This window comes from Chrysemys picta, chromosome 7 (genome assembly GCF_011386835.1).
Source record: "Chrysemys picta bellii isolate R12L10 chromosome 7, ASM1138683v2, whole genome shotgun sequence".
Classification (NCBI taxonomy): Eukaryota; Metazoa; Chordata; order Testudines; family Emydidae; genus Chrysemys; species Chrysemys picta.
Genome location: NC_088797.1, coordinates 52,257,633 through 52,281,401, shown reverse-complemented (window position 1 = coordinate 52,281,401; position 23,769 = coordinate 52,257,633). Strand labels below are relative to the sequence as shown.

At 47.9% G+C, this 23,769-nt stretch overlaps 1 protein-coding gene and 1 long non-coding RNA gene across 7 annotated transcripts in view; both read right to left on the bottom strand.

The window, feature by feature from the left end:
* The window catches only part of DAG1 (dystroglycan 1), a 127,583-nt gene extending 110,466 nt beyond the window's left edge, over positions 1-17,117 (bottom strand). For 2 of the 6 annotated variants that reach the window (XM_065551475.1, XM_065551476.1), the window contains exons 1-2: positions 16,755-16,889; positions 5,033-5,113 (exon numbers count right to left, since the gene is read on the bottom strand). The gene's annotated coding sequence lies outside the window, so the exon portion shown is untranslated. Of the gene's footprint in view, positions 1-5,032; positions 5,114-16,754 lie in introns of all 6 variants that reach the window. The other 4 variants (XM_065551479.1, XM_065551478.1, XM_065551477.1 and 1 more) reach the window with 4 other exon arrangements.
* Positions 17,118-20,613: 3,496 nt separating this feature from the next.
* The window catches only part of LOC135972677 (uncharacterized), a 39,844-nt gene continuing 36,688 nt past the window's right edge, over positions 20,614-23,769 (bottom strand). The window contains exons 3-4 of the long non-coding RNA XR_010589156.1: positions 21,121-21,325; positions 20,614-20,989 (exon numbers count right to left, since the gene is read on the bottom strand). This is a non-coding gene — a long non-coding RNA (uncharacterized LOC135972677). The remainder of the gene's footprint in view (positions 20,990-21,120; positions 21,326-23,769) is intronic.

Here is a 23,769-nt window from a genome sequence, read left to right as displayed (position 1 = left end):
TCATCCCAGCCAGGGCTTTGTCAACCTGACCTTAAAAACCTCTAAGGAAGGAGATTCCACCACCTCCCTAGGTAACACATTCCAGTGCTTCACCACCCTCCTAGTGAAAAAGTTTTTCTTAATATCCAAACTAAACCTCCCCCACTGCAACTTGAGACCATTACTCCTTGTTCTGTCATCTGGTACCACTGAGAACAGTCTAGATCCATCCTCTTTGGAACCCCCTTTCAGGTAGTTGAAAGCAGATATCAAATCCCCCCTCAATCTTCTCTTCTGCAGACTAAACAATCCCAGTTCCCTCAGCCTCTCCTCATAAGTCATGTGTTCCAGTCCCCTAATCACTTTTGTCACCCTCCACTGGACTCTTTCCAATTTTTCCACATCCTTCTTGTAGCGTGGGGCCCAGAACTGGACACAGTACTACAGATGAGGCCTCACCGATGTCGATAGAGGGAAATGATCACATCTCTCAATCTGCTGGCAATGCCCCTACTTATACAACCCAAAATGCCATTAGCCTTCTTGGCAACAAGGGCACACTGTCGACTCATATCCAGTTTCTCGTCCTCTGTAACCCCTAGGTCCTTTTCTGCAGAACTGCTTCCTAGCCATTCGGTCCCTAGTCTGTAGCAGTGTATGGGATTCTTCCATCCTAAGTGCAGGACTCTGCACTTGTCCTTGTTGAACCTCATCAGTTTTCTTTTGGCCCAATCCTCTAATTTGTCTAGGTCCCTCTGTATCCTATCCCTACCTTCCAACATATCTACCGCTCCTCCCAGTTTAGTTTCATCTGGGAACTTGCTGAGAGTGCAGTCCACGCCATCCTCCAGATCATATTTTAATGAAGTTCCTCTACCTGTGGGTAAGACAGGCATGCATGCAAAATGCAAACAGTGCAACAAAGAAATGCAAAGCCTGCTTGCCCGAATGAAACTACATCATCAGAAGTGTTCCTTCTCAGGAGGAAGCTGCATTGAAGATGATGAAAGGAATGTCTGAACATGCAGAATCTTTGGGTTGGTAAACTTTTTTATTTCATACTTTTCTTAAGGACTGCCTGTCTTCCTTCTGGAAGTCTAATGTTGTTGAAATTGCAAAATACTTCCGTAACAACCACTTCGCAGCAGCGGCTCGGAAAAAAGTGGGAGGAACCAAGCTAACTCTGCCACAAGACGTGCGATGGAACTTAGTAGTGGACTGTTTTGAGCACTATATCAAGAACTGACCTAATCTGATGACAGTTTGTGAACAAAATCATGAAAAAGTAGATGGCACTGTCACAGCCAAAGTTCTCAACATTGGGCTTAAGAGAAATGTTGGTCAAATGCTGAGTACCCTGAAACCTATTTCTGTTCTGCTGAACAAAATGCAGGGAAATAACTGTTTTATTGCTGGCGCTGTTGAAATTTGGAAGGAACTGAGTGAGATCTTAAAAAGAGAAATAGGCAATGACCGAGTTAAATTACAAGCATTAAAAATACAAATGGGACAAGCACTATCTCCAGCTCATTTTCTTGCAAATATTCTCAATACTCAGTACCAGGGTCAAATCTTAACTGCTGAAGAAGAAGAGTTGGCTATGACATGGACATCCAGCAATCATCCCTCCATAATGCCAGCTATAATAAATTTCAGAGCTAAGGGTGAACCATTCAAGATATATGTTTGCTGATGATGGTTTAATGAAAGTCACACCAGTGAACTGGTGGAAGTCACTTAAACACTTGGATTCAGAGACTTTTGAAGTGAATCTCACTTTTAACAGCAGTAGCTTCTTCTGTTGGTGTAGAAAGAATATTTTCAGCACCAAAAAGAAGATTCTGCTCTTCAACATGAAACAGGCAACCCAGCTGCCCTGTCCACAAGTTCATAGTTCTTGAAGCCACTCCACTTGGCAACTGCCTTGAAGATGTTGGGGGGGGGTGTGGAAATGGCTTAAGTGATTTAGTAGCACAAATCCCATTGACTTGAATGAGAATTGTGCTCCTAACTTAAGCACTGTTGAAAATCTCATGGTTATACACCTAAATCTGGTCTTCTGAGCCCACCTTTCCATTGTTTTTGAATATTTTGGCCAATGCTACTGCAAACTGAGAAGTCAGTTTAGGTACCAATGCAACCTTCCTTTGAAGTTCTACTTTTGGATCACATTCAATATGGAGGAGCTCCTTCCCATCTAGGACTTAGGTTATTCTTTATCAAACCCTCCCAAATGCTAAATTAACCAACAAAACCACAAGGAGTTCATTTCTATATACCAAAGTAAATAGTCGTACCAACCCCATCTACTACCGCAATAGACAGCTTGGACCTACAGCTAAACATGGGTAAAAGTTACATTATACTGGAGTGATGGATTCCTTCCCACATCCAATGGGTGTAAGGGGCATTTTCAATGCAAGAAAGCACAACTTCACAAGAGTGCTCCTTAAGGCTTCTTAAGAACATAAGAACGATAATAATGGATCAGACCAATGGTCCATCTAGCCCAGTAACCTGTGTTCTGACAGAGGCCAGTGCCAGATGCTTCAGAGCGAATGAACAAGACAATTATTAAGTGATCCATCCCCTGTTGTCCAGTCCCAGCTTCTGGCAGTCAGATGTTTAAGAATACCCAGAGCAATGGGTTGCATCCCCTCGCAACATGCACTTCTGGAAAGGGTTCATATTTATTCCTAGTAGCCATTATTTCTTTGGAAAGATTAGACTTTATCTTTAAAGTCAAGAGCAGGAATAGTCAATAGGCAGGCCAAGGCCAAATCCAGATCACCACACACTTTTGAATGGACCACAAAAATTGTATTTACTTATTGTTATTGATGTTGCAGCATGAAAAATGTTTCTTTGGGAGTCTGGACCTTAACTATACCTTGACCAAGAAATTTGGACCCTGAATCTTTTTTTTTTTTTTGGACTACCCCTAGTCTTGGCCCTGCTATTCAAGACAAATTTTACCCAATGATGCACTATCACAGCACGAACCTTCTGAAAGAAGTCAATGACAATAGCAGGGTCTATACACCTGGAGCCCTAACACAAAACACAGCATAAAAACTACATTAAGGTAATGCTAAAGTTACACATTCAGCACCCAAGAACTAGGAATTACCAGTTAGTGTCATAGAATCATAGAAGATTAGGGTTGGAAGGGACCTCAGGAGGTCATCTAGTCCAATCCCACTGCTCAAAGCAGGACCAATCCCCAGACAGATTTTTACCCCAATTCCCTAAAAGGCCCCCTCAAGGATTAAACTCTCAACCCTGGGTTTAGCAGGCCAATGCTCAAACCACTGAGCTATCCCTCCCCCTTGTCACTTGTGCAACCTTAATTCTGCCTCCATGTGTTATGCAGAGGTTCTCAATCTTTTTCTTTCTGAGCCCACCTCCGCCACCCCAAACATGCTATAAGAACTCCATGACCCACCTGTGCCATAACAACTGATTTTTTACATATAAAAGCCAGGGTCAGGGGTAGGCGGTAGCAAGCAGGGCAACTGCCTGGGGCCCCCACAAAGCTACATTGCTCAGGCTTCAGCCCCGGGTGGCAGGGCTTAGGGACCTGGGATTCAGCCCCAAGTGGTGGGGCTTCGGCTTTCTGCCCTGGGCCCCAGTGAATCCAATTCTGGCCCTGCTTGGGGCCCCCCAGACCCCTGGTTGAGAACCACTGTTTTAGACAGCAAGAGAAAAGTCTTTCCACCCTCTCTTCATCCAAATCACTTAAAATCTAACTTCTACAGCCCCACCTACAAGAAATTAGGTGTGCACACAGAAAAATACCCTGAACCAACGTGGAAGTACACTTGCCTAAAAGGAGTAACCCTTCATATTACTACAGCCTGGATCCTTTCCCCCACCCCCATTCCTAATGTTATTCCTCACCTATCTGTCAAATCCATTCTTTGTGTGAGAGCTCTCCAGGGCAGGCAGGGGCATGCATGTATCGTGCGCAGTATTTAGTACTCATCTGAGCATTACAAAATAATCCATTAGGCATCACACTACAGATTAAGTTAAACAAACAATAGTGCAAGTTTGCTGGCATATAAAACAGCAGATTTAGGTAGCCTAGATTAGCTTTGTAGTGAATTAACTCACCCCTGAACTGCCCCTAACTACAGCAGTGTTACTGGCTGTGAAGAAATTGTACCATGAAGTGTATACTGTAGCAAGGTATTCTGCAAAACTGGTGGGGCAGACTGGAAATTCTGATTCTCTCATGCACAAAGTTCATATATCCAATCACAATGGGATTTTCAGAGCAGTGTGTTTTCAGCCCGTTCATAGATTCCAAGGCCTTGTGATCATCTAGTCCAATGTTTCTCAAATGTGGCCACCAGCGGGTTTTCCTGCGGCCACAACAGCCTTCTAGGCAGCGATGGGGATGGGGCAAAGCAGTGGCCGCTTCCTGCAGCACCCAGGTTCTCCACAGGAGGGATTTAGCCTTCCCCTCCAGCTTCAGGGCTCCGGGCTTTAGCTCCCCCCCGCAATCTCCTGGCATCAGCAGGGCTGGCCTTACCGGGCACCATGGTGAAGAAGCAAGGAGTGGAGTGCGAGGCCATGGCAGGGACCTCAGGGCAATGGGGGGGAAGCAGCAGGGCCCGCGGGAGTGATGGGGAGCTCAGGAGGGTTGGGGGAGGCAGCAAGGGCCCAGAGGTGACGGGTACAGGGCCAGGGGAAGTAGTGGGGGCCAGGACACCAAAATACAACTGTACATTCTTTTTAATATTGTCTCCAAAAAAATATCTCCGTAAATAAATAATGATTTGCACATGTATATGTACATATTTATTTGTTTTTCCCTAAAATTAATTAAGTATTTTAGCAAACTTTGTCAGAGCAGTCACCAGCAACAGTTGGTGGCTGAACTCTGAGGCCACCAAAAGTTTTGTTCCAATAGTTAATTACTTTCACTGTTAAAAATGTATACTCTATTGTCCTGCCCCCGGATGTAATCGGACCTCCTGTATAGCCAAAAAACTTCCTGTGACAAAGTGGGAATTTTCTGTAATATTTGTATGAATTCTAGGCATACCTTAAATTTCCCTCTGTACACTGCTTTGTTATCCAGTGGGTGCAAAAGTGGGCACACTGCCTCTGGACAGGTGTATGTCATCTGGGTGGAATAAACAGAGTAATTAAAGAACTGGCTCAAATCAACAGAGGGTCCAGCAAGACAAAGTCACCTCAACAACTAAACAATCGACATCTGGCAGCAGGAAACCCTCAGGCTGGCCTTGTGAAGCAGGCTTGGGAACAAGGTGTCAGGTGACTGGAGGGGAGGGACTCAGGAGCCCACAGCTGGGAGACAAAGGGGAACTGAGGAGAGAGCAAGATTGAGTCCATTACCAAATGGCTGGCTCACCATAGCACTAGCTTGGCCAAGGTGGACTATGGCTTAACTTCTGCCTCACTTTGCTAAGCTAGGGACTACAAGATCCTTTAGCAAGGTAACTAATAAATGGTTCACTTGTTCTCAAAAGGCTGCCCGTGTCATTGCAAATTCTGAAAGCATTGTGCCCTGAAGGGCTACAGTAAAAGCATCCTTCAGGACTATGGGTTGGCTGCATCCACTGGTGCCAAAGGCCCAGTCTTGAAGGCCATGGGTCTGCCCCGGAGGACCTGTGTGGGTTGCTGGGGCCCAGCACATTAAGGGGTCACTCCCAAGAGACTGGTTACAGGCTGAAGCTTAGACCAGACACCGTGACTCCCTGACACTTCCCCAAAATAGTTCCTACAGCAGATTTTAGAAAAACATCCAATCTTGATTTAAAAGTTATTTGTGACAAATCTGACATCAGGAATCATAACATTCAAAAACCAGTAGAACACTTCAATCTCCCTGGTCACTCAATAACAGACCTCAAAGTGGCAATTCTTCAACAAAAAAACTTCAAAAGAGACTCCAATGTGAAGCTGCAGAACTGGAATTAATTTGCAAACTAGATACCATCAGATTAGGCCTGAATAAAGACTGGGAGTGGTTGGGTCATTACAAAACCTAAACTTAATTTCCCCAATACTAATTTCCCCCTACTGTTACTCACACCTTCTTGTCAACTGTCTGTAATGGGCCACTCTCTTACCACTTCAAAAGTTATTTTTCCTCCCTTGGTATCCTGCTGTTAATTGATTTAGCTTGTTAGACTGACCTAACACTTGGTAAAGCACCCCCATCCTTTCATGTATTTATACCTGCTCCTGTATTTTTTTACTTCATACATCTGACGAAGTGGATTCTTGCCCACAAAAGCTTATGCCCAAATAAATTTGTTAGTCTCTTAAAATGCCACAAGGACTCCCCCCCTCCCCGGTCAGAGGAAAGAGACCCACTTGTGTGAGGATACCTATAAAGTTATCAGTGGGGATAGCTCAGTGGTTTGAGCATTGACCTACTAAACCCAGGATCGAGAGTTCAATCTTTGAGGGGGCCATTTAGGGATCCGAGGCAAAAATTGGGGATTGGTCCTGCTTTGAGCAGGGGGTTAGACTAAATGACCTCCTGAGGTCCCTTCCAACCCTGATATTCTATGATTCTAAGTTGGCCTGGGCCTCTTCCCGGTCTAGCATAGAGAATTTTAGAAAAGTTTCCACTAACACTACCAGGAGCTCAGCTGCACCTGTGTTACGTAACACAGCGAAGTGTCTAGCATCTTATGGTATTTTTAACACAGCATGTGTTAATTAGACCCACTCCTCAAGAGGTTTAACTGATATGATGGTAAAAACATCTCCAGCTATAGGAAACTTGTCTACACTGCATCTCCTAATACAGTAGCTGAACTGGTGTAGCATCACTTGGAATTTCTCTAAAATTTCCTTCTGTGCACGAGGTATTAGGTTTGGATTCTTGACTCTGCCTCAGATTGACTGAAGTGACCATGAGTAAGACACACGTAGAGGAAACAGACTGAGTCTTCAAATTCCTTGAGAAGGGAAAAGTATTTATACTGCTTGTGTGCTAGCAAATCAGGAGTCAGTTATGATTATGCAAGAAACCCACAAGTTTAACTACAATGAAAAACAACATTAGCTACATGAGACCACAACACATTCCCACAAAGAAAGCTTTTCTTCCATCACTAATTTGAAGGCTTAGGGTATGTCTACACTACGAAATTAGGTCGATTTTATAGAAGTTGATTTTTAGAAATTGATTTTATACAGTGGGTTACATATGTCCACACTACGCGCATTAAGTCAGCGGAATGCGTCCTCACTACCATGGCTAGCATCGACTTATAGAGGGGTGCACTGTGGGTAGCTATCCCACAGTTCCCGCAGTCTCCGCTGCCCATTGGAATACTGGGTTAAGCTCCCAATGCCTGATGGGGCAAAAACACTGTCACGGGTGGTTTTTGGTACATGTCGTCAGTCGCCCCTCCCTCCGTGAAAGCAATGGCAGACAATTGTTTCGCGCCAGACACCAGGGCGATTAGAAGAGCACAGAAAGGCGCGCTGCGCATCAGAGAGGCTTTGAAAAACCAGTTTCATGACTGGCCAGGATTCGGTGTGGCAATTGTGTGCGTTTCTCCTTGATGCAAACCCGCCCCCTTTGTTGATTTTAATTCCCTGTAAGCCAATCACCCTCCCCACTTCAAAATAAAGTAACTATTGTTTTGAAACCATGCATTCTTTCTTTATTAATTTAAAAAAAAATGACATAACGGACAAGGTAGCCAGGGTGGGGTGGGGGAGGAGTACAATAGTCGATTTTAAGAGCCCTTTAGGTCGACGGAACAGGGTTGGTTGTGTGGACAATTCATTTTTCGATTCATTTTTAAATTGACCTAACGTGGCTAAATTTGACCTAACCCCATAGCGTAGACCAGGCCTTAGAGGTCAAACATTCAGGTTTTATTCCGAGATTCTTTATACTTTAAGTCAATATTACTGAATTTTCTATCAGCAGTTTAGAATTTTGATCCATAAAAGCAGAACTAGAGTTCATCTGAGCCAAAGCACAAACCCACAAGGAAAAGATTGAGAGGTACAGAATAGTAGTATTAGGATAGAGTTACTGTCATAAGACACCTAGACAGTGAAGCAGTTGTATGTTAATGCTCCTAACAACACTAGTACAGTGATCCCCAACCTTTTTTGTCTGGCAGATGCCAGACAACGAGCCATGGAGGACCGTGGCAGCGGACGAGCATCTGCCAAAATGCTGCCGACAAGCAGCAACATCCATAGGCGGCATTTCTGCAGCAACGCCTCTGGATGACGCTGCTCAGCGGCGGCATTTCAGCGGCTGCTCATTCGCTGGCCAGTACGCAGGTGCACTTAGACGCCCCAACAGGCACCATGGCGCCCATGGGCACCACATTGGGGACCCCTGCTCTAGTAGCTTGCTGGAAACTTATCCTTTTTCACAGAAACTAAACATCCTAGAATCCAAGCTTTTAGGAATTATTTGTCCCAGTCTAAAGGGTGATGAACAAATTTATGAATCATGCGTAATACACAAAGCTCTCCACACTGAGCAAACAGCGTAAGCAGAACTTACCTTCTCAGCATCCCAAGGCCTTGGATATGCTATGTCAATCTGATTACCCATATATTTGTGTTCTTCCACACTGTCATTCAGAGTTCCCAGAACTCAACAAGGGACTACTATTTGGCATCAGAGTATAAGACCAAAGCAGCCTGTATAGCACAAACCAGATAGCGTGGAAAGCTTTAGGAAGCAGACGAAGTTTAAAGCTCTGAAATTTCAGATTCATCACTTGTCTACAATGAAGCACAGTTTAGGAACAGAACGCAAGTATTTTTACCATCATGCTGCCTAACCCTGCTTCATGCTAGCTTTTATTAGGGTCAAAAGTGCCTGAGCCCTGTTTACACTGGCATCCCCACCATTAATACAGAGATGGAACACCACCACAGGAGAATTACAGGCCTCCATTTTCCTGTGTAGATTCACCCGTACAGGAGTTCATTCTGTTAATCTAGAAATTCCTCACAAGGCTATTGCTCCTGTACCTAAAGGAGAGCAGGAAAGTCTACCCCATGCCACTTATCCCTGAGGGCACTAATGATTCTGCCAGGTATGACCTGGAGCAGATCAGCAGTGACTACAGGGCTCTGGAAGCCAAAGTGAAAGGGGGCACAGGTTGTGTTTTTGTCCATCCTTCCGGTTGAGGGTAAGGGCCCAGGCAGAGACGCCTACAACCTGAAGACACATACATGGCTGAACAGATAGCGGCACAATGGAAGGGTTTGGGCTTCCTCAACCATGCGATGCTGTTCTGGGAAGGGCGAATGCTAGGGTGAGATAGGGTCTGTGATGGGGTCAGTCACAGAGACCCCCGCCCCCCCCTTGGGACGGTCACCTGATGTGCCGGAATTACCTCTGAGCCCATTTTTCACTGCCAGCTTGGGACTCCAGAACCCTGCCTTGTTGAGCCAGACACACTAGTCTGCTGCAACACAGACCCAGGTCTGGTCCACGCCCCAAAGCTGCAGACTTTAACCAAAAATTGCACAGCAAGTCACCTATCTCCAGCACCCAGACACCCAGTTCCCAATGGGATCCTGTCATAACTATAAAGGGAAGGGTAACAACCCTCCTGTGTACAATACTATAAAACCCCTCCTGGCCAGAGACACCAAAATCCTTTTACCTGTAAAGGGTTAAAAAGCTCAGGTAACCTGGCTGACACCTGACCCAAAGGACCAATAAGGAAACAAGATACTTTCAAATCTGGGGGAGGGGGAAGGCTTTTGTTTGTGTGCTCTTTGTTTTGGGGGTTGTTCGCTCTTGGGACTAAGAGGGACCGGACATCAATCCATGCTCTCCAAATCTTTCTGAACAAGTCTCTCATATTTCAAAGTTGTAAGTAACAGCCAAGCAAGGCGTGTTAGGTTTATCTTTGTTTTCTCAACTTGTAAATGTTCTTTTTGCTAGAGGGTTTACCTCTGTTTGCTGTAACTTTAAACCTAAGGCTAGAGGGGGTTCCTCTGGGCTCTTTGAATCTGATTACCCTGTGAAGTTATTTTCCATCCTGATTTTACAGAGATTATTTTTACCATTTCTTTAATTAAAATTCTTCTTTTAAAAACCTGATTAATTTTTCATTGTTTTAAGAGCCAAGGTTTTTGGATCGGTGTTCACCAGGACTAACTGGTGAGGGTATACTCTCAAGCCTACCCAGAAAAAGGGGGGGTAAGGACTTGGGGGGAGGAATTAGTCTCAAATCTGCCCAGGAAAGGGCAGGGGGGAGGGTTAGAGACTTGGGAAATATTTGGGGAAAGGCAGAGTTCCAAGTGGCTCTCCCCTAAGATTTGGAACACGCTTGGTGGTGGCAGCTTACTGTTAACCTAAGCTGGTAATTAAACTTAGGGGGCTTTCATGCAGGTCCCCACATCTGTACCGTAAAGTTCAGAGTGGGGGAGGGAACCTTGACAGATCCAAACCCCAAATAAATCTGTTTTACTCTATATAAGGCTTATATAGGGTAAACTCATAAATTGTCCGCCCTTTATAACACTGATAGAGAGATATGCACAGCTGTTTGCTCACCCAGGTATTAATCACTTACTCCGGGTTTACTAATAAACAAAAGTGATTTTATTAAGTATAAAAAGTAGGATTTAAGTGGTTTCAAGTGACAGATAGAACAAAATAAGTTACCAAGCAAAATAGAACAAAACAAATCTAAGCCTAATATATTAAGAAACTGAAAACAGGTAAATCTCACCCTCCAATAAGCTTCTTTCACAGACTAGACTCCTTCTTAGTCTGGGCCCAGTTCTTTCCCCTGGTACAGTTCTTGTTAGTTCCAGCACACATCTTAGGTGAAAAGCAGGGGATTTCACATGACTGAGACCCCCTTTGTTCTGTTCCACCCCCTTTTAGATCTTTGGCATAAGGCGGGAATATTTTGTGTCTCTGGGTCCCCACCCCTCCTTCTAAATGGAAAAGCACCAAGTTTAAGATGGATTCCAGTACCAGGTGACATGATCACATGTCACTGTAAGACCTCATTCTCCATTCTTTCAGGGTTGAACTGCAGGTACCCAGGAAGGTTTGTGAGTAAACAGAGCCTTTCACAACCAATTGTCCTAGTTAATGGGAGCCATCAAGATTCCAAGCCCACACTTTGCATAATTACAACAGGACCGCAGAGTTAACATCATATTTCTAGTTTTAGATACAAGAATGATACATACATACTCAGATTATAAGTCTTGTAATGATACCTTACAAGAGACCTTTTGCATAAAGCATATTATAGTTACATTATATTCACATTCCAAGCATACTTTTCTAAAGCATATGGAGTGCAATGTCACAGGGTCCACCTGACTAAGAAAGAAAAGAACGTCTTTGCACACCAACTCACCAACCTAGTTAGGAGGGCTTTAAACTAGGTTCAAACAGGGCATGTGACAGAAGCCCGCAGGTAAGCACAAAAATGCAACTTTAACAGAGGGCTATATGTTGGGGGGAGGCGGAGACACATGGAAAATTACAATTGGGTCATCGTAGCAACAAAAGGAAAATCAGTGGGGCAATCTGCTCAGCATCTTAGCTGTCTGTACATAAAAACAGGACATAAGTGCATACGCTAAATTACAACTTAACTGGCAACACAGACTTAGTGGGATAAATCTCATCATTGGAATATTGGTACAGAGAGGTGTAACTTGTTCATTAAGGACAGGCAAGGTAAAAAGGGAGGAGGTATTACACTATATCTCAAATATATATATATTTATTTATATTTTACATTGCACACACACACACTTGTTCGGAGGTCCAGAACGAGATGAGAGGCAGACAGTTGACAGTCCCTGGGTAAAGATAAAGGGGAAAAAAGCAGGGATGATGTCATGGTAGGTCTACTATAAACAACCAAATCAAGAAGAGGAGGTGGATGAGGCATTTCCAGAACAGAAATAACGAAACAAGACCTGGTAGTAATGGGGGAACTCACTACCCAGATATCTGTTGAAAAAGTAATATGGCAAAACAAAGTTTCCCAATACATTAAGAACTTATTGGAATCAGAAAATGGGGGGAAATAACCAGGGGTACAGCCATTTTAGACATGATTCTGGAGGAATGGGTTGTGACTCTGAAGGTGTAAGACAATTTGGATGAGTAATCATGAATGATAGATTTGTCATGATTCTAAAGGAGTAGAATAAAGACAATGTACTTCAAAAAAAAGCAAATTTACAAACCCAGAGAACTGGTAGGTAAAGTCCCATAGGAAGAAAATCTAAGGGGTGAAGTCGTTCAGGAGAGCTGGCAGTTTCTCAAAGAGACACTGTTAAAGGCACAACAGCAAACTATCCTAATGCAAAGGAAAAATAGTAAGAGACCAATAGGGATCCATCAGGAGCTATTTAATGACCTGAAAATCAAAAAGGAATCCTAGAAGAACTAGAAACATGGATAAAATCTACGGATGAATACAAAAAGAATAGCACAAGCATATAGGGACAAAACCAGAAAAGCTAAGGCACAAAATAAGTTACACCTAGCAAGGAACATAAAAGGCAATAAGAGGTTCTTTAAACACATCAGAAGCAAGAGAAAGATGACGGAAAGATACTGGAACAAATCATTAATCAATTTGCAAGCACCCGGAGGATAACAGAGTTATAAGGTATAACCAGCATGGATTTATCAAGAACAAATAATGCCTAACCAACCTAATTTCCTTCTTTTAAAGGTTTCTGGCCTACCGGACAGAAGGGGAAGCAGTAGATATAATGCATCTTGATTTTAGTAAAGCTTTTGACAGTGCCATATGACATTCTCATAAGCACACTAAGGAAATGTGCTCTAGATGAACTTACTACAAGGTGGGCGCGCAAAGTGGCTGAAGGACCATAGTCAAATAGTAGTTATTAATGGTTTGCTGTCAGACTGGGAGGATGTCCCTAGCAGGGTCCTGCAGGGGTTAGTCCTGGATCCAGTAATGTTCAATATTTTCACTAATACCTTGGATAATGTTCATAAAATTCATGCATTATACTAAACTGGGAAGGGTTGCAAGCACTTTGGAGAACAGCGTTAGACATCAAAATTACCTTGACAAATTAGAGAATTGGTCTGAAATCAACAAGATGAAATTAAATAAAGACAAGTGCAAAATTCTACACATTGGAAGGAAAAATCAAATGCTCAACTACAAAACGGGGAGTAACTGGCTAGGTCAACAATATGATGTAGTTGCAAAAACAGCTGATATTCTTGGGTGTATTAACAGCAATATCATGTAAGATGCTGGCGGCAATTATCCCACTCTACTTGGCAGTGGTGAGGCCTCAGCTGGAGTACTGTGTCCAATTCTGGATGCCACACTTTAAGAAGATGTGGACAAACTGGAGAGAGTCCAGAGGAGAGCAAAAAAAATGATAAAAGGTTTAAACACTTGGCCTATGAGGAAAGGTTTAAAAAACTGGGCATGTTTAGTCTTAAGAAAATGTGACTGAAGGGGACCAGATAAGTCTTCAAATATGTTAAGGGTGTTACAAAGAGGACAGAGATCAATTGTTCTCCACGTCCACTGATGGTAGGACAAGTAGTAATGGGCTTAATCTGCAATGAAAGCAGGCCATTTCTTGGTCCAATTAAGTGCCAACGTTTCAAAAATTCCATACAAAATCTATACCACAAAATTTAGACTAGAAATGCTGATATATCAGCCCACTGGCACATGTTTTTCCAGCTCAACAGTGAGTCCAGTGCTGTTACCAAGAATGTATTACAAACATTTATATACTGATTATCGGAGAGATGTGAATTTTTCAAAGTGACATGCTCCTGCACAAAATTTTTCTCTAATGCAAGAGTAGTTCAGACACCCATAGGAATCTAAGGGCAAATTCCTGCACCAAGGAAAAAGTAAGATCCAAAACCCAATAAGCTAGGCTTTGCTGATTATTTCTCTAAGTAGTGGCATTCCAAACACTTCATCTTACGATCAGGCTTTTTTTTTTTTTTTATTTTGACTGGCACACTACCCTATATTTAGGATAGGAGAGTGCAATGACGAGTATCAGGAAGAACGAATAACTAGTTTAGGATGCTTGCAATAGAAGGAACAGGAGACACTTTGCAAAGAAACCTACAGTTAATTAGAGACTATTAAACTGAGGGCCCTGGAGGTGGGAAGGAATACATCAAACTAAAACTTTTTCAAAATAGCACAATATATAAACTAAAAATATAAACAAGAGCAGCAGCATGCCTGGGGCAAGAGGCACTGGAGGCCATATTATACAGGGGGCACCTGAGAAGAAGCAAGGCCTCCTGCTTGATATTTACCATAGAAAAGGGGGTTTTGTCATGCTTTAAGAAGAAGAAATGTCTGTCAACACCAGTTCTCACCACTACAAGTCAAGGACACTGTTCAGTCAGTATCTAGGGAGCACACTACTGTCCAGGGGTCACACTTTTCCCAGTAGCAACACTGGCTTTCTCCACATTCTTCCTCCCTGGACCACCAGCAAGAGGTCATTGGCAGCAAAGCACAGGATAATCACTACTCATTTACACAGAATTCTGTTATCTGCCTTAGGCCAATTCCAAAAGAGCAGTGCTATTCTGAAAAGCAACTACACAGAAATAGCATCTCCCTGATCCACAATTGCCCCATGCACATACACCACAGGAGTCAGGTCTGCTGATCTGAAGGGACTAGAGATTAGCTTTAGGGGGCTACAGATTTAGACTTTGCTGACTAGGGATTAGTTTTATTACTCTTTACTTCTGATGAGCCAGCACACCTAAAAAGAACACTGGAATCTATTCCTTCTTGTGCAACAGAATTGTTTACTAAGATCCAATCAGTCACATCTGTGCCAACCCAATGAAGACAAAGGGTCTAATACAGCCTGCAGAGCATTGATTACTGGCCATGCACAACATGGAAAGAACATGGCTTAATTCTCAGAGCCTTGGGGGAGGGGAGTTTGCAGGGTGGGGGGGGGGGGAGGGGGGGAGAGTATTTTCTTGTCCAGTGAACCCTTTTTATCTCAAACACAGAACAATGACTTCTGTAGAGTCACTTTTCAGAATGGAAGTGCATTTTAAAGTTTGAGGCAAAGAATCCAGAAGCAAATACAGTCTGCAAGTAGTACTAGGATGTCTGGACCTGGCAAAAGTGGTAAGTGATTCAGGAAGGGTGGTGCTAAGCACCATCAGAAGGTGCTAGGCCAAGGGTGGGCAAACTACGACTCGCGGGTGGATCCGGCCCCTCAGGGCTTTGGATCCGGCCTGCAGGATTGCCCCCCTTGGCGCCGTGGGCCCTGTGCTGCTCTCAGAGACGGCCGGCACCACTTCCCTGCGGCCATGGGGGCAGAGGGCTCCGTGCATTGCCCTTGCCTCCAGGCACCGTTCCGTCATCTCCCATTGGCCGGGAACGGGGAACAGCGGCCAAAGGGAGCTTCGAGAGAGGTATCTGGAGGTACGTCAAGAGCAGCACACGTGGCGTCCTTCCACCCCCACCCCCTCCAGGGGCCGCAGCACTTCCTGGAGCGGCGCGGCATGGGGCCAGGGCAGGCATGCAGGGAGTCTGCCCTGGCCCCAGTGCACACCGCTGCCACCCCAGCGCCGCTTTAGGTAAGCGGTGCCGGGCCGGAGCCCAAACCCACCTGTTTGTTTTTAAGATTTTTTTTCAAATTTTATTCATTTAAATTTTAACAGTTTCAGGAAATTATGGCGGGATAGACAATTATTTAATGACAGGAGATGCTGAGATTCAAAAAGTTTTATAACAGTTACAACACAAATTGTTAACATCACATGTCAAAACACAAAGCAAATATCCATAAATCAAACTCTAATAAGTTCTCAAGCAGCATTTTTCTTAATTTGCTGATCTGTACATTTCACCTATTATTGAGGGAAATATTTTGGCATGCATGGTGAAATCGATGTTTGCGGACATATACCAATAAAAAACGAATCCTTCCAATCCTAACTACAACACACCACTAGAAGGACAAGGGGGTAACTACTGCACACAAGAGCATGATAACTTTTGTCACAAGAGCTGGAAGATGGGACTTCCAGCTCAATACCAAATAAGACTATCAAGTATGTCTACCACGCCCATCTCCAGGGTATCCAAATGCAGAGGTGATCTCAGAGCCCAGTCACTCAAGCCAACTGCCGCCCAAGGCACTTCAAACTAAATAGAAAGGGGTGAGTTTTATGCCTGGACTCTAAAAGAGGGCATGTGCAGGGTAACTCAAGGTGGGCTGGCCCCTAAGCACAGGGGCATAAGATGGGAAAGGATGGAAATGTAGGAGACACTTAGAACCCTAATCCTTCCTTAGACGAGACAGGATGTGCAGGAGTATCTGCTAATGGCCAGGGAAGAGGGATAGAATCCCTCCCCCCACACACACACCAATGCTGAGCCCTCTCGTTCAGGTGACTGCCCTCGCAGCAGTGTTAATCCCCCCGCTACAAGGCACAGCACTAACGATAACACCCTATTGCCGAGGGAGGCAGAGAGCACTATCCCCCAGGCGTGCATGGCCCAACCCCCGCCCAGATCCGAAACGGGGAAGAGCAACCCCTCACCCCCGGGGCGAGCACAGCCCCAGCCAGCTCCCCACGGGACAGGGCGAGCACAGTGCCAGCCATCCCACCAGGAGCCCGACACCCGCCCCTTTGGGCGAACACAGCCCCAGCCGCCCACCGGGCCCAGCCCCGCACTGCAGCTGCAGGCCCCGCCACAAATGCCCGAGCCACCTCCTCGTTTCAGGCCCGGCACGCGCGGAACCCTCACCGGAGCGGCAGGCGCTGAGGCAGCCCCGGCCGGACGCGGAGAAGGCCGCTCCCTACCGGGAACCGGCCACCACCAGCACCAACCGAGCGCAGAGCACCGAGCGAGCGCGACCCCGCGCGGGCACGTACCTAGGGGAGGGGTGGCGCACGGAACCTAGCAACCGACGGCACGAGCCCGCCACATCCAATCACAGCGCCCGGCACTAGATCCAACCGCAACGCAGCGCCGCCAAGCCGCGTCTTCCAGCCCGACATTCACCCGCCCAGCCCCACCGACGAGCTGCGGCCCCGCCTCACAGGCCCCGCGGGAACCCGACCCCGACCCCAACCCCAACCCCACCCATCGCTCTACCCGACCAGGGGTGACACGCCCACCGCCGGCCCCTCCCCCATCACAGCCACACTCCACGCCCACCACCGCCTCCCTAACCCACCCGAACCGAGGCCCGCCTGCCCCCTAGGAACACACCAAACACACTGTCCCGCACCACTCACCCCAGATGGAAAACCCACGGAACACACTGACCCCTCCCCTCTGCGATATGATAGGTGATGGGGTCAGTACGGAGGAGGGGCCAGACCCCCCCCCCCCAAGACGTGTGGGGTAATGGGCTCACTGCGGGGAAGAGGCCAGACCCACCTGCGATGTGTGGGGAGATGGAGTCTATGCGGTGGAGGGGCCAACCCCCCCCCCACACACGATGTGTGGAGTGATGGGGTCAGTACAGTGGTGGGGCCAGACCCCCCTGCGACATGTGGGGTGAAGGGGTCAGTGTGGGTGAGGGGCCAGAACCCCCACTATGTGTGGGGTGATGGGGTTAATGTGTGGGAGGGCCAGACCCCCCCTTCGGTGTATGGGGAGATAGGGTCAGTGTGGGGGAGGGGCCAGACCCTCCTGCTATGTGTGGGATTATGGGGTCAGTGCATGGGAGGGTTCAGACCCCCCTGGGATGTGTGGAGTGATGGGGTCAGTGTGAGGGAGGCAACAGACCCCCTTTAATGTGTGGGCTGATGGGGTCAGTGTGGCTTAGGAGACAAGCCCCCTCTGCAATGGGTGATGTGATGGGGTCAGTGCGGGGGAGGGGCCAGAACCCTGAAATGTGTGGGGTGTTGGAGTCAATGAGGGGAAGTGGCCAGACCCCGCTGTGATGAGTGGGGAGATGGGAACAATACATAGGAGGGGCCAGATACCCAGCGATGTGTGGGGTAATGAGGTCAGTGGGGGGGAGGGGTCAGACCCCTCTCTGATGTGTGGGGTGATGGGGTCAGTGCAGTAGAGGGGCCAGACCCCCTACGATGTGTGGGGTTATAGGATCAATGCAGGGGCAGTGCCAGACCCCCCCTGCGATGTGTGGGGTGATGGGGTTATTGCGGGGGAAGAACCAGCCCCCCTGCCATGCATGGGGTGATGGGGTCAGTGCATGGGAGGGGCCAGATGTCCCCAAGAGGAATAGGGCAAGTTCAGGGGAGTGGCCAGACACCCCTGCTATGTGGAGGGTAATGGGTTCTGTGCGTCGGAGGGGCCAGCCCCCTCCCCCCCCGCGGTGTCTGGGGTGATGCGGTCAGTTTGGGGGAAGTGCCTGAACCCCCTGCGATGTATGTGGTGATGGGGTCATTTCGGGGGAGAGGCCAGACCCCCTTGCGATGTGTAGTGTGAAGGGGTCATTCTTGGGAAGGGACCAGACCCGCCCCCGTTATATGTAGATATGTGGGGTGATGTGGTCAGGGCTAGGAAGGGGCCAGACCCCTCTGAAAGGTGTGGGGTGTTGGGGTCAGTGCAGGAGAGGGGCCAGACCTCCCTGTGATGTGTGGGGGATTGGGGTCAGCGTGACGGAGGGGCCAGACCTCCCTGCGATTTTTGGGGTGATGGGGTGTGACAAAGTGGGGATTTTCCCTTGTTATGTTATATAGGAGTCTTACTGTTTTGCACGAATGGTGTGTGTGCCTCAGTTTCCCTGTGTATTGCACCAATATCTTAGGTGGTGGGAATAAGTGTATGACTTTTGTGGGGGTTACTCCAGCTGCCTACATGGATGCTATGGCTGCCCCTTCATAACCTAAGACCCAGGAGGGGTATGCGACCAGGTGACTCTTGGCCCAGGAAGCGAGACAAAGGCCGAAGGAGGAGCAACGGGCAGGGCAGGAGCCAGGCAGCTGGAAACGAGTCAGTCTCCGCTGGCTTGGGGTTCAGGGGGAGAACCAGAACCCTGGCTCTGGGCTCCCCTCCCCCTCAAGATGGACTTGGCTGAAAGTCACTGACTTCTGTGCTAACAAGTTCTTTTCTACCCTGTGTTCCTGTCGACTAACAAACCTTCTGTTTTAACGGCTGGCTGAGAGTCAGATGACTGTGGAATTGGGGTGCAGGGCCCTCTGGCTTCCCCAGGAGCCCCGCCAGGCGGACTTGCTGTGGGGAAGTACACGGTGTGGAAGGGGATGCTGAATGCTCCGAGGTCAGACCCAGGAAGGTAGAAGCTGTGTAAGCTTCTTGCCTTGGAGACAGTATGCTCAGAAAGAGGAGGCATGCTCCCCCAGAGTCCTGACTGGCTTCATAGGGAGTAGTTCCAGAGCATCGCCTTGGTGACTCCGTGACAACTGGTGGCAGCGGTGAGATAAACTGCACCCCGAGGACAGAGCATCCTGCAGTAAGTGACTGGGGAACAGTAAAACAAAGGGGGATTAGCGAGAGACGGTCGTGCTGGAGGCTCCGAAAGGTGCAGTTCCAGGAGGCGGAGGAGCCTACGGTTTAACCCCGAGAGAGATTGAACCTCCGAGAAAGGCTGTCACACAGAAGGGGTTCCTCTCAGGGATCGTGGGGAGCTGAGAGAGAACAGGCCTGTGAGTCTGTGACCACTTGGGAACAGCATGGAGATGGCCTATAACCATCACCTTAAGAAAGACATTGTAGAGGTGTGCAGGGAGAGAGGGCTGTGGATTAGAAAGCTCACTAAGGGCATGGCTACACTTGCGAGTTAGAGCGCATTAAAGCAGCCCAGTGCGCTCTAACTCACGATGCATCCACACTGGCAAGGCACGTAGAGCGCTCTGACTCCGCAGCTAGAGCGCTGTTGGTACTCCACCTTAGCGAGTGGAATAATGTTTGATGCGCCCCTGCTGGAGCGCCATGGCGCCAGTGTGTACGCCCTGGTCTGTTAATGCGCTCTGATCAGCCTCCAGAAGTGTCCCACAATGCTTGTTCTAGCCACTCTGGTCATCAGTTTGAACTCTACTGCCCTGCCTTCAAAGGTGACCAACCATCAGACCCACCCTTTAAATTCTCTGGGAATTTTGAAAATCCCCTTCCTGCTTGCTCATCCAGGCGTGGAGTGCTCTCAGCGAATCTTTCCAGGTGATCATGCCTCCAGGCGCCAGCAATCCCCAGTATGGAGCAATGGCAAGGTGCTGGATTTTATCAGTGTTTCGGGGGAGGAAGCTGTCCAGTCCCAGGTGCGCTCCAGCCATAGGAATTATGATACCTTCAGGCAGATATCAAGGGACATGATGGAAAGGGGCCATGACCGGGAAGCACTGCAGTGCAGGGTTAAAGGAGCTGTGGAATGCCTACCGCAAAGCCCGCGAGGCAAACCGCCGCTCAGGTGCTGCCCTTGCAACCTGCCATTTCTACAAAGAGCTGGACACGATATTTGGGGGCGACCCCACCTCCGCTCCAGGGACCACCATGGACACTTCAGAGCCCATTTCAACAAGGCAGGAGGAGGAGCAAAGCGGGAATGAGGGTGCTGAGGCGGAGGAATACACCCCGGAATCCCTAGATGCATGCAGCCAGGAGCTGCTCTCAAGCCAGGAGGAAGGTAGCCAGTCGCGGCGGCTGGTGCTTGGGGAAAGACAAACACCAGAGGAGGTTCCCGGTAAGCGGCTTTTATTTTGGGAAGGAAGTTATTCAGTGTGGGCTCTTGGGGTGAGGAGAGTTAGGGCTGCATGCATGCCTAGATGCGGAATAGGGCGTTGATGTGCTCCCTCACATCGCGGTAATTGGCCTCAGTGATCTCTTCAAAGGTCTCAGCCAGAACTTGGGCAATGCGCTTGCACAGGCTTGGGAGAGCCACTGTGGTCCTTGTCCCAATCAGGCTAACATGTCCGCGCCACTGTGCCATGAGGGGCGAGGGGACCATTGCTGCACACAGGCAAACTGCCAGGGCGGAAGCCGCATTGTAGTAGAAGACCCTCCCTTGCTTCCCAGGTCACCCTAAGCAGCAAGATATCGTCCAGGACGAACTCCTGTGGAAAATGTGGGGACAGTGTTCAGCATAGGGGCCCCCTGCAGCTGTTGGCTCTCCCCAAGGCACAGAAACCCAGAGGACAGTACAGCCATGAAACAATCAGACCCCCTTGACCCTGTGCTTACTCACCATTTTGGGGTTCCCATGGGTTATGTGCACTCGCTTTGGGGTGGACAAATTATGCTATTGTGTAGACTGTGCTTGCCCTCCTTAAGTACGGCGGAATCATTGCTCTGTCTGGTGTGAACAATGCTGCTTCTGTTAAATGTTGCATTTTGCCTTTACGGATGCAACCTTGAGAGCTCAGCCGTCCATGTTATCATCGGCCGAGAGCCTGAAAAGAATCAAGAAGAGACCATGTAGAAGCAAAGACTTGCTGTATGAAGTAATGTAGCAGTCACTTAACGAGAATCTAAAAGCGCAGGAGTGTAGGGAGAGTGAAAGAAGGATCCGCCAGCAGAATGCGGATCGCCGACACAAAAGTGTGGCGCTCCGGCAGCAAAGCACAGATTGGCTGATAAACATCACGGAGCGCCAAGCAGACTCGATCCAGGCGCTCGTAGCTATGCAGGCGGAGCACTACCGCCCCCGCCCCCGTTGCAGCCCTTGTCCCAAAACTCTTTCCCTTGTGCCCCCATGTCACCTCCAACCCACTTTCCCCAACATCCGGGTTCTTATCGCCACCAACTGCCTCCAACACCTGTTGCTTCACTACCCAGTCCTGAAAAATACGACCCTTACCCACTGCACTCAACCCCCATCACCATGCAGTATAGCCATCCTGAAGTGCAGCACTCATTGCACAGCACTCCAGACAGGAAGGCTGAGTATGATAACAGGACATATGCAAATCTGTGATTGTACCGTTCCCCACCTCACCCCCTTAACCTTTCTGTTTCCCAAGCAGTTGTGTTTCTTTTCTATAAATGAATTTTCTTTTCAATTAATGGATTTTTTTGGCTTTGAAAACGTTCTTTATTATTGCATAAAGTAAAAGATACCTTAGCCCAGGAAAGCAACAGGCACTGCAAGTCAGCATAGCAGACACAGATTCCTACTAATATTGGAACCACTGCACTTCACTCCCATGCAGGGCACCAGACATTACTGGTGGCTTTCAGCCTCAAATTGTTCCCCCAAGGCATCCCTAATCCTTGCAGCCCCGCGCTCGGCCCCTCTAACAGCCCTGCTCTCTGGCTGTTCAAATTCAGCCTCCAGGTGTTGAACCTCCGAGTTCCATGCCTGAGTGAAGCTTTCACCCTTCCCTTCACAAATGTTATGGAGGGTACAACACACAGATATAACCGTGGGGATGCTGTCATCGGCCAGGTCCAGCTTCCCATACAGAGAGCACCACCGACCCTTTAAATGGCCAAAAGCACACTCCACAGTCATTCTGCACTGGCTCAACCTGTTGTTGAACCGCTCCTTGCCGTCAAGGCTCCCTGTGTAGGGTTTCATGAGCTACGACATTAAAGGGTAAGCAGGGTCTCCAAGGATCACAATGGACATTTTGACTTCACCTATGGTGATCTTCTGGTCTGAGAAAAAAGTCCCGGCTTGCAGCTTCCTGAACAGGCCAGTGTTCCGAAAGTTGCGTGAGTCATGCACCTTTCCAGGCCAGCCTGCATTAATGTCAATGAAACGCCCACGGTGATCCACAAGCGCCTGGAGAACCATAGAGAAATACCCCTTCTGATTAACGTACTCGGAGGCTAGGTGGGCTGGTGCCAGAATTGGAATATGCGTCCCATCTATTGCCCCTCCACAGTTAGGGAAACCCATTTGTGCAAAGCCAGACACAATGTCATGCATGTTACCCAGAATCATGGTTCTTCTGAACAGGATGCGATTAATGGCCCTGCAAACTTGCATCAACACGATTCCAACAGTAGACTTTCTCACTCCAAACTGGTTAGCGACCGATCGGTAGCTGTCTGGAGTTGCCAGCTTCCAGATTGCAATAGCCATCCTCTTCTCCACCATCAGGGCAGCTCTCAATCTCATGTCCTTGCGCCGCAGGGTGGGGGCGAGCTTGTCACACAAACCCACGAAAGTGGCTTTTCTCATCCGAAAGTTCTGCAGGCACTGCTTGTCATCCCAGACTTGCATGATGATGTGATCCCACCACTCAGTGCTTGTTTCCTGAGCCCAAAAGCAGCTTTCCACGGTGGTGAGCATGTCCGTGAATGTTACACAAGCAATCTCGTGTCATATGCATTACTCAAGTCGATATCATCGTCGGAGTCCTCACTGTCAGTTTGGATCTTAAGGAGTAATTCGACTGCCAAACGTGACGTGCTGGCGAGACTCGTCAGCATATTCCTCAGCAGTTCAGGCTCCATTCCCACAGACCGAAAGGGAAGACAGAGCGTGCAGCACAAAACACTTTGAAAGATAGCGCCAGATGTGGACGGAAGCAGAGGGATTGTTGGGATGCGAACCGATGCATCATGGGGCATTGGGACAGGACTCAGAATGCCCTGCACCCCCCGCCCCCTTTCCACAAGCCGCAGCACCGGAATGGGAAGAGATGCTCTGTGGGATAGCTGCCCATAATGCACCACTCCCAATGCCACTGCAAAGTGCCGCAAATGTGGCCACGCCAGTGCGCTTGCAGCTGTCAGTGTGGACAGACTGCAGTGCTTTCCCTACTGCGCTCTCCTAAGGCTGGTTTAACTCAAAGCACTCTACATTTGCAAGTGTAGCCATGCCCTAAGGCACAGCTGATTGCTCACTTGGAAGAGGATTGTTCTAAGGAGCCGATTCCTGACCCAG